At 36.3% G+C, this 17,500-nt stretch overlaps 1 protein-coding gene across 25 annotated transcripts in view; it reads right to left on the reverse strand.

Annotated features, from left to right (window-relative positions):
- Nucleotides 1-17,500, reverse strand: part of ZnT63C (zinc transporter 63C) — a 237,393-nt gene that overhangs the window by 51,310 nt on the left and 168,583 nt on the right. The window contains exon 1 of one of the 25 annotated variants that reach the window (XM_067112113.1): nt 1-322. This exon is cut by the window's left edge and continues 51 nt beyond it. The exons of 23 other annotated variants lie outside the window; for them this stretch is intronic. The gene's annotated coding sequence lies outside the window, so the exon portion shown is untranslated. Of the gene's footprint in view, nt 431-17,500 lie in introns of those variants that run through there. One more of the 25 variants, XM_067112102.1, reaches the window with a different exon arrangement.

Raw genomic sequence — 17,500 nt, forward strand, 5'->3', positions numbered from 1 at the left:
AAAAAAATTCTTCCAAGGTTGCAAAAGACAGCGCGTTTGCAAGACAAAATCTCCAACACGATTCGAAAATTGGCAGACAATTTTATCAACACCACCTTGCGACACGACAGAAAGATTGAACTGGCGAACAGACAACAGCAAAAATAAAAAGGTGGGATATTACAAAATACAAAAGCTAACTCACTGGGCGTACAAAATAACTATGCTTGCTAAGAATGTCAACAAATTCAGGATAAAAAAGGGGGGAGGTGGGCAGTTTACGGACAGGACAAAGAATCGATAAGGTGTATCTGCCACTCCGACGGCAGTGAAGTAACTGAGTGAAGCAGGCCGGGAGTGTACACATTATATACCAACTCGGGGGAGGCTTCTCGGTAGCGCACGCTCTTCCTCTCTTCTCTCTCAACCTCTGCACTCGACACTCACACGGGCTCTGGGCTCTCACTGGCTTTGGCTCTGCCGTCAGTCGTGGCCACCGTCAGTCAGTGCCGTGGCCCTGCTGCCTGCCAGCTCAGTCGGCCAGGCCGCGCTGGAAGGTGGTAGCAGAGGGCTACTGGAACCACTCCTACAAACACGGGACTGTGCACTTCACTTCAAAAACATCGACTTTCATGCATGGAAGGAGAGTTCAGATCTCGCGTCTGGGGAAAATATAAAAATAAAGATACGAAAAAGACCCCCTTCGTACGGCCTTTTCCCTTTAGAGGAAGATGTTTCAACAGCTCTTCGGATGAGTTGGGAAAACTGTCGTTATACGAAAGGAAGATCTCGTTTTCGACAAGCAAAACAGGGTCTTTTTGGAGCACTCTTAAAAAATGCCGTCTTGCTCTCAGTAAGTATTAAAGAACATGCTCAGACTCTCTCTCTCTCTCTCTCTCTCTCTCTCTCTCTCTCTCTCTCTCTCTCTCTCTCTCTCTCTCTCTGCCATAAAAAAAATACTGACATTTCACAAGGAAAATAAAAACTCCAAAAATGAGCAAAATTGAATCCAATCCCACGTGAAAATAAACAGAAAGCTAAATAAGAAGAATAAAGAAAACAAAAAAAGCGTAATATATCATCACTCTAAGGAATGTGGTTAGTACTAAACTTGCGCAAGCGTCAACTGTCTCTCTCCCTCTCTCTCTCTCTCTCTCTCTCTCTCTCTCTCTCTCTCTCTCTCTCTCTCTCTCTCTCTCTCTCTCATACAAACAAAGGCTGTGTACTTTAAAGTAAGATACTTCAAACATTACCAACATGGAACGAGAAGGTTTTAATTTAATAAAAAAAAATAAGTCTCGGCCCTTACTTCTGATTTCTTTTCTCTCATGTAATGTGCCACATAAACAACATATAAAAACGACCAACTCCCGAGGAGGGATCACCTACGGATCACGGGTATCAGAAGAGGTAAAACAGAATGGACAGAGAGTTTTATCATTAACAACCTGTCACAACTTCTTACCCAATGCCTCAAGCTACGACCCTTTTGGAACACACACACACACACACACACAGAGAGAGAGAGAGAGAGAGAGAGAGAGAGAGAGTTTTTGACTGACTAAAGCCCCACAAAGGCCGACCGCAAAATCCATCCCTTATATCTTCTGACCCTCTCTAAGATTTTGTGTTATTCGAGAGAGCACGTGCCACGACCGCAGACCATCCCACAATGAGAGAGAGAGAGAGAGAGAGAGAGAGAGAGAGAGAGAGAGAGAGAGAGAGAGAGAGAGAGAGAGAGAGAGAGAGAGAGAGTTTCACATAAAACTATAATAAAAACAGCCAAAAATAAACACGAATACATAAAGAGCATAAACATTTGTCGCTAGGTATTCACTAGTTCCTATTTACAAGTACAGAGAAGACTTACAAAGACACACTCCCTTCAACAACCCCTTAAAAGGAAATAACACGCATGTTAATACACTGCGGTATATTATCCGCTAGTGAAAAAAAATACATGAGCACGTATAAATATATCTGTACATGTATAAAATATATGATTTACCTTAAAATAAAATGATCTACCCAAGGACTGACTTATCAGTAACACAGACTGTAAATCATTACAAATTATTAATACTAATAATATTAACAAAAGTCCATGAAAATGCTGAATAAACTTCCGCATAACAGAGTACGTAAACTATAGTACTCAACAGAGAGCATAATTCCGCTGAAGTCTGTCTACTAAATTTGCAAAAGAAGCGACACCTATGGTGTGACCTTGACCTTTCACCACAGAATTCGGACTCAAGCAAATACTCATTATACCTAATATAATGTGTGATGTGCTATCAAAATTATAAGATTTATAAAAATGACCTTTACAAAGAAGTGAAGTCCTCAAAAACACTTCCATAGTTGTCATGGTGGATTTATTAAAATCCATCCAAATCCAACAGAAGTTAATCGATCAAAAATGATCCAATTAACAATGTTACCAATTATACAAAACTCCGTTAATCCATTCTCGAGATATTTTGTTAATAAACACAAACACGCACACACAGACACAGTTGAAAACATACTATAACCCAGCAGACATAATAAACAGCAGCCGAGAAATGTCAGAAAAACTAGGGCAAAGGGGCATGGCACTTTAATATGGCATTGCACTCTCTCTCAAAGTTACCATCATCAATATCCAAAAAAACAGGGACGATGTGAGATAACGCTCCCTTTTCTTCGTTTGCCTTTAATCAAGATTTCGGTCGTGAATTGATCTGCCAGATCCAGTCTCCAAGAATTCCAGTATTTTCAACACACACACACATACACACAAACACACATACACACACACGGCATTTTGGAATTGATGTAAATTGTTTTACAAAATACTTTATTTTCCTGTGGAACTGAACGTGTATATAATAATAACCGATGATAAAGTACGCACTAGTAAAGCTACATTGTATTTACATAATTCCTAGTACCAGCGCAAATAAATCGATCATTTCTACCGAGCAATCGTCAAAGCATAAGCATATGACCGAGCGTGCAAACACAGGGACGTCTGCATTTCTGACGGCAGTCACCGTAACAAACAAAACTTGCAATCAGGACTTGATTTAAAATCCCCGTTTGAACTTTGGCAATCGAGTGGGACCACGCGAAAACAAGGCCTTTCGCTTCACACACACAAAAAGGGGCTATCTCGCATACAAGCACGTGTTTGCAATGCTGCAGCTCGTTTACTCCTTCGCTAGCGTACTCTCTCTCTCTCTCTCTCTCTCTCTCTCTCTCTCTCTCTCTCTCTCTCTCTCTCTCTCTCTCTCTCTACGCTGTCCGGTCCGTCTGCTTTATTTTCAAAGGGCACGAAGTCCTGGGTACATAACGCAAACAACAACAGGCGCTTCTAAATAACAAACAGGTTGTAATCGGGTGCAGAGAATAATAATCGTATTGTCTAAAAACATCAAAGACGAAGAAACTGTTGTTGATTCTCTTCTTCATTTTATTATTAATATAATAATAATATCGCTAAGAAATTCACATCGTGATAAATTATGTAATAAAAACTCGCAATTATATATACAAATTGTATTAGTATGCAAAAGATAAAAACATATTAATACAATTTATTTATATAATAGTGGGTTTTTATTAAATAATAATATTCTTATGACTAACCTCGTCACAACGTTAAATATTAGGTGTCTCCCTGTAACGTCATGATAAGATCTTGGTTAAATAACTATGTACTGCTTTGACAGACAAGCGCTAACGTAAACAGATCGTACAGTCATTAATGTTTCTTTCCCCTTATTTCTAAGCTTTGGAATTCTCTTCCTTTCTTCCGCTTTCCCTGTCGCTTACCATATTTCAGCTTTATTGAGGCCGGTCTTTCAAATATTTTACCTTTTGCTCCATTAATTTTTGCAGGCCTCGACTACATCAAGAAATTAGTTTTCCTCTCCTTTCGGCCTTTATATATTACAAAAACATGCACACAGAGACACACAAACACACTCACGACACAGCAACATGTAATGTACAGAGGCAAGAGACCGCATCCCCTCCCCCGAGGCTGAAAACAGATTAACAAAAGAAATGACACACTGGAGAAAAGCCTCCTTTGGACTGTTATTCTTCACTCACAAGAGTATTTGCAGCAACTGAGTGGATTAATTTATGAGCCCATTATAGCATGTACTCTTGACGCTTTCAATTCATAAATCTCGCTCCACAATGACGTGCCATTTATCAAGATGTTCCACGACTCAAGAACGACGACTGCGCGACTGAACATACATACATACATTCTTGCTTACATGCATAAATATCTGCCTTGTAAATTATAATGCTCCGAAACTCTCTCGAGTTAAGGTACAATCAGGATAAGTGGTATTAACTTTAACAATTTTGCAGTACAATAAGAGAGAGAGAGAGAGAGAGAGAGAGAGAGAGAGAGAGAGAGAGAGAGAGAGATGATATATTTCCTGTCAATTTTATGCCGATGGTATACCTACTGAATAGCATAACATGCTTGACAATAATAATCAGCGGGATTTAAGAAATTTTTTGGTAAAAAATAGTCCTACAATCTAAAACAACCGCTAATTACGATAAAAAGCATGCTTGAACTTTATTTTAACTGAGAAACATTACAAAAACACAATCCTGAATTCCATATGAAAATTCCAAAAACGAAACTGAAATACTGAGGAACGTTTTTACGGCAACACCATCTATATTTGTAACAAAACCAACGTTAACAATTGTTTACTGAGTGCCCAAGAGATAAACACAAGGCAAGTGTTATGTTTCATATCCATGGTTTCTTCACATAATAACATGACACGATACACGCTCGATACTTCGAAGTCAGCTTTATATACATTGCTGGCGGAACTCACGTTAGCCCTCAGTTTCATTCAGAGGATGAGCAAACGCAGAAGGCTCGGTCAGTATTGATATAAACACAGTATCATATATACCTTGCTAATAGAACGACCAGCAGTATAGTGGTCTCCTGCACAATAAGCCGTTTCCCTTGACTGCGGGCGGATCTCAATAAGAAATATAAGATGACAGTCCATGAATTCAAGGATGAATCACTTTCGTGGAAAACATCTAATATATATATATATATATATATATATATATATATATATATATATATATATATATATATATATATATATATACATACATACACACACACACATGTGTGTGTGTGTGTACGCTGAGCACATGCGAATAACCGTACGTTAGCAAAACAGTCAATCAAATAAACACACACCCTATTAGTTTCCTCCTCTCACTCGTTTTGGAAGTTCCGTCCATAAAAAGTGCAAAAGTTGGCTGTTCCTTAAACAAGCAATCAACTGATCCAACATGGATGTATGCAAAGTCATTCCATCACCCGAGAATGCCAACACAACGAGCCCCATTCTAAAATGAAATGCAACAATGAAATCCTAAGTCACCGAAACTGCATGATTGCAACATAAACAATGCGACTGCAGCCAGAGCGTGTACGTACAATGCTTAAACAAAACAAATCCTATAACCTTGAATAAAATTGGCTTTACGATTATTCTGACAGGCAAGGTCATTTAGGCTATTTGTTTACCTATAACAAACTACTATTGTGAATGTGTCTGTGACATAAATTTGACATTACGCAACAAAACCAAGACTCAGGCCCCGTCGCTGCTTCCTGGATCGCTTAAACACCTGGAAGAGCCATGAATATTCCTCGGGAACCGCCGACTGGAATTTGTGCATGAAAGCTTTCATCTAGGCACAATGTCATATATGACAAATATATATATAGTAAGATATGGCTAGCACAGAACAGACAACGTAAGCCGTGTGCAACTGACAACATGACAGCAGAGGGATTTGCCTTTTGCCAACGACAAATCAAATTAATGTTTTGTTGCTCCTACAGCTATAGCGTCTATGGTTGCTCCCTTTGGACGAGCCATACCCGTGAGACCACAAGAGTTATTACTGTACTGTTATTCATAATGACATTCTGAGGCGCCTTACTAACACACCTCGCTACATTCTGCTGTGCAAACGTTCTCAAGAAGCCGCCTGGATGATCTGAATATCATTATTAGGCGAACTGTGTCCAAAGTGATCATCAGATTAAGACATGCAGCAATCTGCTTATCCAAAACATCTTCAACAGGGAAGCAGGAAGATCTCAATTGTAAGAGAGATGAGATAATGAGACTTCTGTTTCGCAGATAACTTTTTTACTCAAATGCTTTGTATGCTTCATAATTCACTCATTTTTCTATTGTTTTTTTCTTGTTATGTTATGATTGCCATTCTTTTGTGATTATACATTCTAATTTTTCGCCTGCTTTGGTACATATCCCCATTAAATGGCGTTTGTTAGACATGTCCTGTTGGGTACATTCCTCAGAGTTTTCAATTCCGCTTTATTACGTTTCTCTTCAAGGGTTCCTTATGGCTACGAGTGATGGTCTTATTGCCATTCTGATTATTAACAAGTAATACAGCATCCTTACTGTCTCCAACGGTGAATTTTTATTCATTAACGTCAGCTACCCTAAAACTATTTCATGTGTACATATAATAATAATAATAATAATAATAATAATAATAATAATAATAATATTATTATTATTATTATTATTATTATTATTATTATCATAATGTTATCTTTAGTGACACATTTTACTACTCACTCACCAATTCACCTACACACACATATAATTATATATATATATATATATATATATATATATATATATATATATATATATATATATATATATATATATATATATATATATATATATATATATATATAATTCTCCATTTTCTTATTACCCAACATCAAGACTGAAGATGTCTGTGTTAACATATTAGTGAAATATCTCACTGCAATACTCCTGTTCTCATTCTGTTACAACATAAAAGTCCTTGAGCTTTGCAAAATGGTATGACAGAAACATTTCCCTGGACAGACGGGCGATGTCATGACAAAATGACTTTAACTTTAAAACAGCTGGACGTCAAAAACGACATTTTCGTACCGACATACGCACGCAAATTCATTCTCTCTCTCTCTCTCTCTCTCTCTCTCTCTCTCTCTCTCTCTCTCTCTCTCTCTCTCTCTCTCTCTTCACTGCCCTTGTCAAAAACGCACCATCAAATAAATCACTTTGTGTACAGATTTTCGGAATATGTTAAGAAACAAGAGCCCGAGCTGAGCACAGCAGCAACGTGTATAAAAATATAAAATTTGTTATTAATAACAGTTTTCTCTTATTCTCAAACCAACATATTAACAAAAACAAAAACAAAAACGACGCTTTTGAATGTTTTCCTCAAAAGCACACCGTCAAATAGACTACAATGCGTGCGGATTTTCAGAATGTTAAGAAACAAGAGCCCGTGCTGAACACAGCAGCAACACACATAAAAAATAAAATGGTGTCATTAATAACAGTTCTTTCTTATTTTCAAATCAACATATTAACAAAAACAAAAACAAAAACGCAGCTTTTGAATGTTAAGAAACAAGAGCCCTGCTGAACACAGCAGCAACGTGTATAAAAATATAAAATTTTGTTATTAATAAGTTTTTTCTCATTCTCAAATCAACATAATAAAAAAATACGTCGTTATCGACGAAGGCATCATGTGAAGCAAAACTCAAGGATGGATACGAAGGAAAAAAAAAAGTCTACATAACGCTAAAGCAGCAAATCTGGAGCAAAGTATAGCTCCCAAAAGTACTCCCTCTGCAGCACACCGCCTCCAGGAAGGAACTCCGATTCAGTGGTGACCTAAAGTATTATATATCTCTCTTTCGACAGATCACTCGTGACCTTGGCGAGACTGCCTTCCCGTAGTTCCTCTTCTGTTTTCTTTTTCTTTTCTCTTATTCTTGTTTTGTACTTTGAACAGGGTAGACTATTGGAATTTCATGTTTATTTCTTGCCTCGGAAGTAGTAGTAGCAATAATAATAATAATAATAATAATAATAATAATAATAATAATAATAATAATAATAATAATAATAATAATAATAATAATAACTCTACTGGTGGGGTATTTTGAAACTTTTAATACAAACTCTGCTGTCACTGTCAATCTGAAGATATCAAAAATACATCTTTCTACAGATAAAAATTCTAACTAATCGCTTTAAACGGAAGAGAACTAGTAGCTGGGCCATTAAAACTCTGTTATCTATAGTAGTAACAGTTGCAGAAACAGTAGTAGCAGTAGTAGTTGTTGTAATAACACTCAAGCTATACACAGCATTTATAATAATAACGAGAAATAATTATGCCGTCCGTCTCCCGAGAAGGGCAAAAACGTCAGATCCTGGTCTGTTTCGAACCTCACGATGATGACGATGGGATTTTTGGTCACGTGTGACTTGCAGGGCAAAATTCACTCGCCTCCGGACATCTAATTCTCTGTTTTTCTACGAACCAAAAAGATGCTCCTGTGGAACTAGGAGCTTGGTACATCTTCACTGACCCAATATTTCACTTGTGTCTTAATTCTACTTCTCATCTGCTGACCCTGACTTTTCTCTGTTAAATGAAAATAAAAAATTCTTTGGAAGTTTGCTTGGTAAGTCAATGTCTTATTATTAAGCTTGCTCCAGAAGGGAAACCGAACATTCTGAATAATAATAATAATAATAATAATAATAATAATAATAATAATAATAATAATAATAATAATAATAAAATATTGTAAAAAAAAAATTGCGGTACGGCCACTCCCTATCTCTCTCAAGAATAATCATAAATACGGTGCCAGAGGAATCATTTACTGGCCACATTCCGCTGGCTACAGTAATTGCAGAACAACGCTTTAATGGGGTCAAGCAACTGATTTTTTTAATTGCTTAAAAATACACAAAAAATACTAGGTCCATTCAAATGCGTTATAATGCCTCAGTAATTACAGAGCAACACTTCGTTAAAACAAATCTTTCTAATGTTTTGAAATTATTTTCATGAGCTGCTGCAGATATGAAACGTACAATAAATTAGTGTAAGCAATCATTTATACACACACACATGTGAGAGAGAGAGAGAGAGAGAGAGAGAGAGAGAGAGAGAGAGAGAGAGAGAGAGAGAGAGAGAGAGAGAGAGAGAGAGAGAGCACGGACGCGCTATTTTCATTTATATACAAGTATAATGTTAGCTTTTCCTTTATTTATTTCTCTATAATATTCAAGAATTCTGTCTTTGGAAGAGTGCCTTGTAAATTAACACTTGTGTTTAATCGTACAATCGCTCTGGAAGGTGTATTTACTACTACTACTACTACTACTACTACTACTACTACTACTACTACTACTACTACTACTACTACTATTTTCGATTGATGGGAATCATTTAAAAATTAATGACAAGGTATAACTGATATCACCCTCAATATCTTGGTACATAAAAAACCACCGAGGTGATTCTCGAGTATCTCAAAACAACACCGACACTGAATCGTATATAAGCATGGTATATGAACTTGCACAATTTCAGAAATGTATCAATAGAAGGGTCTTTTTAGACACCGATCACATTACTCAAACCCACAAAAATGGAGGTTGGAGGAATGTGTCCTACCACAAAGAACATGGCTGACATGACCTCATAAGAATATGGCTGACATAATCTTAATTAAAAAAAAAATTAATCCGCACTCAAAGATGACTCTTGTCTATGTTCTCTACAGGCGAGGTCGATCTAATCCTGGTTGATGTACCCCAGTGTTCAATATTATTCAACATGAACTACGTAAATTATATAAATGGTACGGTTAGCAGATATTTAAGGCAATAAATTACTTGTTATGAAGACATATTGCAACTTAAGATCTTGGTTATGAATATATATATAAAACTGCAGGCATATTCCGGATTGTTTCCATATTTTCATCAGTCATAAATTACAAATCATAACTTTTAGGATATTAAAATATAATTAGCATTGTTGTGCCTTTTGTTCATCTGTACGAGTGATTACTATATCGGCGGTAAATAACATAAACATCAAAGGTGAGGATAATATGGGCCTCACTCCATATGTAAAAAAAAAAAAAAAAAAAAAAAAAAAAAAAAAAAAACTCAACGTTGAACAAATGACAGTACAAATTTCCAATACTTGACCCCAATTTCGATGAAACTCAAGGTATGACATAATTAGTCTACATATCGAGGTTGTAAGTTATTATAACAGTTAGTCTCAGAAAAAAAATATGTTTATGGCATACGATAAAGATAACAAAAACGTTATAAATGCTAAATGCAATACCGACTGTGAAAAAAGCATTAGAAAAAAAAATTGTATACCAGACTTTTAAAGAGTTTTTACGTCTCTGTAAACGTCAAAAGGCCTACCGGTCTGTGGTACGCCAGGCTTTTAAAGGTTTCAGGTCTCTGCTAACGTCAAAAAGGTCAACAGGCAAACAGTAAACTGAGATATTACGACTTTTCGGATCTTCGTTAACGTAAAAAAAAAAGGACAAAACAACAAGCGTTGAAGTGGCTTCGAACTTAAAAAAAAAAGTAAAAAGCCAATAGTACCAGGGATTTTAGGGAGTCTAGACCTGAGCTAAAGTCAATGAAATGTCAAAAGATAAAACAATACACGGGGCCTTTGCTAACCTTAAAGGTCGCAGTTAAAGACCGATAGATGTCTTGGGGTCTATTAGGCAAATTTGACCTAAAGACCGGTATGGAAGGTAATGTGGCTGAAGTCTTGGGCATGTGTCTTTACTTGGTGACTTAACAAGTGGGACTTAGTGACTAATATTGTGGGTCCCGGGTCTGCAAAAATGACCTAAAAACGACATACAAGGTTTTGAGGTCTTCAATCAAGTGTGACCCAAGACCTAATGTGTAATTTATCCTAGATTACATATTGATACAAGTATTGGAGAATGGGATCTCTCTCCTCAGGCAAATGTGACATACAGACCGACGTAAATCTTTAAGTCTTGGTGGTCTTGAAGTCTTCAAGAAAGTGAGGCTTAAAGACTAACACGGAAGGTCTTCGAGCCTCGGACAAGCGTTGATGGAAAGAATCTCTTCAAAAGGATCTTTTCTTTCTTCTGCTTCTTCTTCTTCTTCTTCATCGACGGCGGAGGACATAATGGACCTTGGAAAAGCACTCTCCCGTCCTCTCCTCCTCTTTTCATATCGGTAACATTTTTCTCCTGACAGTCTCGTGTAAGTGGACGATCGTCTGTGGAGATCTTCGAAAAAAGTGGAAGTCTTCCGTGAAACTTTTTGGAAGGATGGACATCATTTTGGTCACATGTTAAAGGAAAATTTGTTCTATGGTGATAATTTTTTTCTCTCGATTTACGACATAATCCTAGACAAACTGCATAATAAAAGATAACAGAAATACTGAGAAATTTATTTCACTGTAATTGCCTGTAATTTTTCCTGAAAGAAAGCAACACATCTAAACCATTGTTAAAAAGACGAAAATCTTTGAGTAATTATTATTATTATTATTATTATTATTATTATTATTATTATTATTATTATTATTATTATTTACGAGTTCCATACACTCTAGAAGATGCAAAAACAAGAGAAAACTCTTTTGAGTGACTTGATAAAACGAGAAAAGCTTTCAGCAATACATTTTGCGACAGATTAAACTTCCAAAGATACTCCCTTAAAAGAAATCCTCTTACATTTGGAGAGGAAAGCGCGAGCTTTCAGGGATGTTTTCCTAAAAGTTTTCCCAGTATATAAATAGGAATACAATACTTTCGAATGAAAAGCCGTTGGTCTATTTTTCTTAGATAATCTTTCGTACAACTCTCTACGTAAGAACTTTTTTTGACATGTCTTTTCATTTGGGGGGGGGGTTCCCTTTCATGATGACCAGGAGACGTAATCTTTTGTGAGGTGGTTTATGAAAAGGGATACAGTTCTCTCCAATTATTTTGTTATTTATGGAAGCAATATTGTGTTAGTAAGATGAAAAAATTCTGGAGTCGATTTTCGTCATCTATTTTCTATTGTAATTTAGAAATCATCTGGCAACACTTGGATAATGAATGTGATTACGTAACCACGTAGCATCAGTAATGTTCTACACACTAAATTAAACTTTACATCTCTAAGCGATGCTGGATAAATTCATTCCAAATAAATTCTAAGTTCAATACAGAAGGATCCGAGGTAAGAAAAAATACACGGGTAAATAATAGATTAAAAAATTAATGTTTCTTTTATGGGAAGGCAATCAAATATATTAAAGGAAAATCAAGAAAGGAAAAATCCATGCAAAACGTTGAAGCTTTTGAACTTGGTCGTTCTCCTTCCTGGGAAGAACCCAGTGGTTGTCTACCCATAATGATACTCAACCCACAAGGAAGCAATCAACTTGTCTCTCCAAAGGAATAAAAACGCCAAAGAGTAATAGACAGTTAATTCTAGAGACTGACCGTAGCAGGAGAGGAACAATAGGCGAACCAAGCTACCAAGGATGCAGACTTCTGCGGAATATAGGTGATGGTGGCCTGGCAAGTATTTTGTATCCCTTGATTATTGCTTTAAGGCAACTAAAGAAACACAACCCGTTCAGTTTACTTTCACCTTTTCAGTTTACTGCGAAACATTCAGTCTATTCCCAAAACATTCAGTTTAGTTGCAGCTATTCAGCTCATTTTAATTCAGTTAAAACTATTAACTTTACCTCAAACCTATCACTTTACTTCAAGCTCTTCATTTTACCTTAAACCTACCAGTTTATTTCAAGCTATTCAGTGTACTTGAAGCTATCTGTTTTACCTCAAACCATTCAAATTACTTCAAACCTATCACTTTACTTCAAGCTCTTCATTTTACCTTAAACCTGCCAGTTTATTTCAAGCTATTCAGTGTACTTGAAGCTATCTGTTTTACCTCAAACCACTCAATTTACTTCAAACTATTCGATTTACCCAAACCCATCAGCTTACTTCAAGCTATTCAGTTTACTTAAAATTTATGTACATTATTTCAACCTATCAAATTGACCTCAGCCTACCATTTCACTTCAGGTCACTTAAATGTTTAAAGCTATTTAGTTTCCTTTAAACCATTCACTTAACTTACAACTATTTGGATGACTTGAAATCTTTTAGTTTACTTCAAAATACTACTTAAAGCTATATACTGTGAAAGGCAAAAGGCATCCACATTCTACATTCCACGTGGAATCAAATATGGCCAAACCTACGAGAGAAAGCAGGCACAGTTTCTGAGGGTCTTAACAAAAATAAATTAATAAAGATCAAACAATATCCCCAGTTGAAGACATACCACTTATTTTGTAAGAAACTAGATTTTTTCCACTTGACACTAAAAAAAATTATCATCATATCTGACAAAGGAAAAGCGTTTCATAAGCCAAGATGAAATTTAACACGTTGACAAAACATCATCAACTTTCATAACAATATTAACAATATGAAATCGAACCTCCAAGACCTTCAAAGAAAAAATGCAACTGAAGAGAGAGAGAGAGAGAGAGAGAGAGAGAGAGAGAGAGAGAGAGAGAGAGAGAGAGAGAGAGAGAATTTGTACTTCTGTAAAAAAAAATTACGAAAAATAAACAGAACTCATCTTTATTATTGACAATGAAAAATCATCTCAAACGTGACGTAAACATAAGCTGAAGCTGCTTTTAAAGTCGACAGATAGACGTGGGTCTCGAACAAACAGCAATAATATACACCTCTCTCTCTCTCTCTCTCTCTCTCTCAGCGCATATCTTTCAGTGTCTTCCTAGTCTAACCTTGAGATGTTAACATAAACCTATTTTGCCCATAAATAAAAACAAAAGAGGAAAAATTCAAAATAGATCATTAACACTAGAGAGAGAGAGAGAGAGAGATTTAATGAATAATTTCCGCGCCGGTAAGGGTCGGGGCCCTCAAATTTTTAATTATGATTTTGTGTATTTTTTGAATAAGCACTGACCTCTCGGGGTTTTTTTGTTTTTATATTTTTCGTCTTCCACTTCTTCTTCTTCTTCTCATCCCACACCCGCCGATTTGCGACCCATGACATCCGACTGACTATCAGGTACATAATTAGCTATTCAGGCCAACGAATATTCCTGGGTTTTAAATGAACGAGCCTAAATCGCATTACTACAAAACTACGAGCTGACAGCGAGATAAACTAAACACCTCCCCCCCCAAAAATAAATAAATTCAGTGAACATACAATCAATTCTAAAAAAATTTTAACGTTACTTTGAGGTAAAAAAAAAAAAAAAAACTACACGAGGAAACAGACAAAAACAGAAATCTATTTCTAGAAAGAAGGAAAAACCTCTGACACAGATAACATCAAGGCTGGTGACATTAAGGATATTTTGCACCGAGAAAAAGGTCTCCAACAATGGAGGCGATTCCAGAGAGGAAAAAAAGCGTAACCGATTCCTTCAAAGAGATGAATCGGGCCCTGACATTATTCATGACCTCAAGTTTTGCGACGAGACGCACAAACAACACCACTTTGATCTAATGCAGACCCGCCGAGTCTTCCCGAGAGAGAATCGGGCCAATAATCGCATTTGAACACACTGAGAGAGAGAGAGAGATCTGAAATACACAAGATAAATAATGTTTAATATTCCTTTCAGGAGAGAACGAAAAGTACAACATTAAAATGTTTGTTAAAGTCGATCAGTCTTCATACCTCCTGTTCTCTCCGTGTGTCCACCTCACAAGCGGTCCATTAGTTGTCTGACCACATTAACTACTGATGTCAAGAAAGGCACAACGGAATTTCTTCCATAGGAAATTGTGCTTAAGCATAAAATAAGGTAAATTTCATGTTCATAACAATTTGAAATTATGAAGAACTTTTCATTTTTTAAAATACTCCTTGTCTCCGAAATAAAAATTAAACGAAATTCTTTCAACTAACACAAAAGAACTCTGGCTCTCTCTTCGAACAAAAAAAAAAAAAAAATTAAATATACCTGTTTCCCCGCAAAACAAAGGAATTTTATTCCAATAAAATTTTGAAATATACAAGCATTGAGAAAAATGTAAAAAAATTTTTGTGCATCAGAGCTCACTCCAGTGCTCCGTTCAGAGGGGAACTATTTGAAAAGGGCGAATCAAAACATGACTGTATTTTCCAGGTTTTTATTTTTCTTTTCTCTTTCTACCAATTTTGCTTTTTCGTTCTGTTGCCGTTCGCGTTTTAGCAAACAGCAATACAGTGAAATAAACCATTATTATTACAATAATGCAGTGAATTTCTTAAATATCTTGTTTAATTCAGCCAAATACGTGGTTAAATCTAAGATAAAATCGAAGAACATTTAACAGATTGAAGAAATGCACTACTGAAAAACTCCCTTTAATGATAAAAATTCAAGCAACTTGATGATAGTGATAATGATGACTATGATGACTAGGAAGGTAATAAACCTATAAAATTAAAATGACAACAAACTAATAACAAAAAGGAAACAAACTTATTAATACTGCATTACCACCAACTACGCAGACAAGAAACCAATGCTGGTTAAATATATAACACTGAGCGCCAGGAGATCAGAAGGGTTAGGATGGGAGGGAAGACAGTTATGTTGGCACTCGACCATCAAAAATAGTATAGAGGAATTTCCCCTAAATATCGGGATTTCCCTCAAAGCGATAAAGATTATGCCATGACAAAGAAGGGAGATATGAAAGACCTTAAACTTCCTTTATCCTTTAGAGGAAGGTTTATGCATACCCTTCTACCTTCTTTTTCCTTTCTCTGGTTTTCCTCGGACCTGGGCTACAAAAGGCCACTGGGTTACTCGAAAGACATTACCAGAGCAACTCTAAAACACTGAGCAAAATTAAAACAACTGCCACATCCCCTAAATTAACAACCAACAAGGTTAAGTAAGGGCTTTGTCAAAACCAATAGGATCAGCAGCCCCTTCAGATGTGGCACCAGGTAATTTATAATCAATATCATCAGAGTGAGATAAGTAACGGGACAATGAACATAGACAAATGGCGGCTTCCAGTGAAAAGAATTTTTTCAGTCTACCTGGCATCTATGCCCACATATGTGCGTGTATTTATGCATGGAAGGGCGAGAGAGGGAAAGAGGTAGGTCAGATGACTCATGGGTTTTAGCTAGCTTACATGGACAAGTTTATACTAACTTGCTTGCCAGGGTCAAGGAAGAAGCTTTGTTTGGTGTACGTGCGTGTGCGTGTACGTGTGTACATGTGAGCGTCCGAACGCTTTGAATAGTTGTCTACAAGTCTGGCATAGAGCCATACAGTCTCATCACAGATGTGGGAGCCTTGCGGGCACGACAAATCAAGAGGAATAATAACTGTTTACAAAACGCGAAGAGTAAACAAAAGAATTTAATGTTTACTAATAATTCAACTATATACATATCTGTGGCTATGAAGTCAGAGCCATATCCTTAATGTCTGATATGAGAAACAAGCCATTTTAGAAATACTGAGGCGGGAATAGTTGCTCAAAGCAGGGGCGACCTTTGCATGAGAAGCAACAGCAAATTAGCACTTTACAATATGACAGGTTATATAATTCACGAAATGCAGGAGGGGGTCGCGAATTCAAACTATTAAAAAGAAAATCCTCAATACCACTGCGTATCTAAGAGATTGTTGTTTTTTCCCCTCATATGCATAACTCCACGTTAGACAGCGATGGTCTTCGGTAACTCCATCACCTTTAAAGTAATTTCTCAAGTCTCGGCTCTACGTAACAGACAATAAGTAATAAAAGTAAAAGTTATATTTAATAACAAATGAGAGAGAGAGAGAGAGAGAGAGAGAGAGAGAGAGAGAGAGAGAGAGAGAGAGAGAGAATATTACGCAACTAAAAAGGCGAGTGAAAAATTACACACACACAAAGGGGATAACAAAAAGATTCTCTCTCTCTCTCTCTCTCTCTCTCTCTCTCTCTCTCTCTAATCAAATTCCAATAATTTTTTCATGACTGACTTTGCATCCAGACTCTGAGTAACAAGTCGAGGTGATCAACTAAACAATGCCTTCATAAAACGAGAAAAAAAAAATAACACGAAGGCCTACAAGTGAAACCACTTACGCAAGGTCGTTTTTGCATTAGATGTTAACACATCTAGGAGACTTAATGTATCAATATAACTAGATTTCACACATTATTTATCTTCCTTTATGATTCGCTTTTCGGGCTCAGCGATGTTAGTCAGCAACTGGCCCGATATTCATGTTGGAAAAGGATAGTGTGCGGAATGCGGGGTCTTTATTAAAATATCCAATCAGAAATCGCACACTATCCTTTTCCAACATGAATATCGGCCAGTTGCTGACTAACATAGCTGAGCCTGAAAAGCAAATCATAAGGAAGATAGAAAAGACACTATATAAGATATATTCGCATAATACAGCCATCCTTTTTAATATTATTATTATTATTATTATTATTATTATTATTATTATTATTATTATTATTATTATTATTATTATTATTATTATATAGGACAATCAAACTTCCATTACATAAAGCCACAAAGAA

The sequence above is a fragment of the Macrobrachium rosenbergii genome, chromosome 12, assembly GCF_040412425.1.
Source record: "Macrobrachium rosenbergii isolate ZJJX-2024 chromosome 12, ASM4041242v1, whole genome shotgun sequence".
NCBI lineage: Eukaryota > Metazoa > Arthropoda > Malacostraca > Decapoda > Palaemonidae > Macrobrachium > Macrobrachium rosenbergii.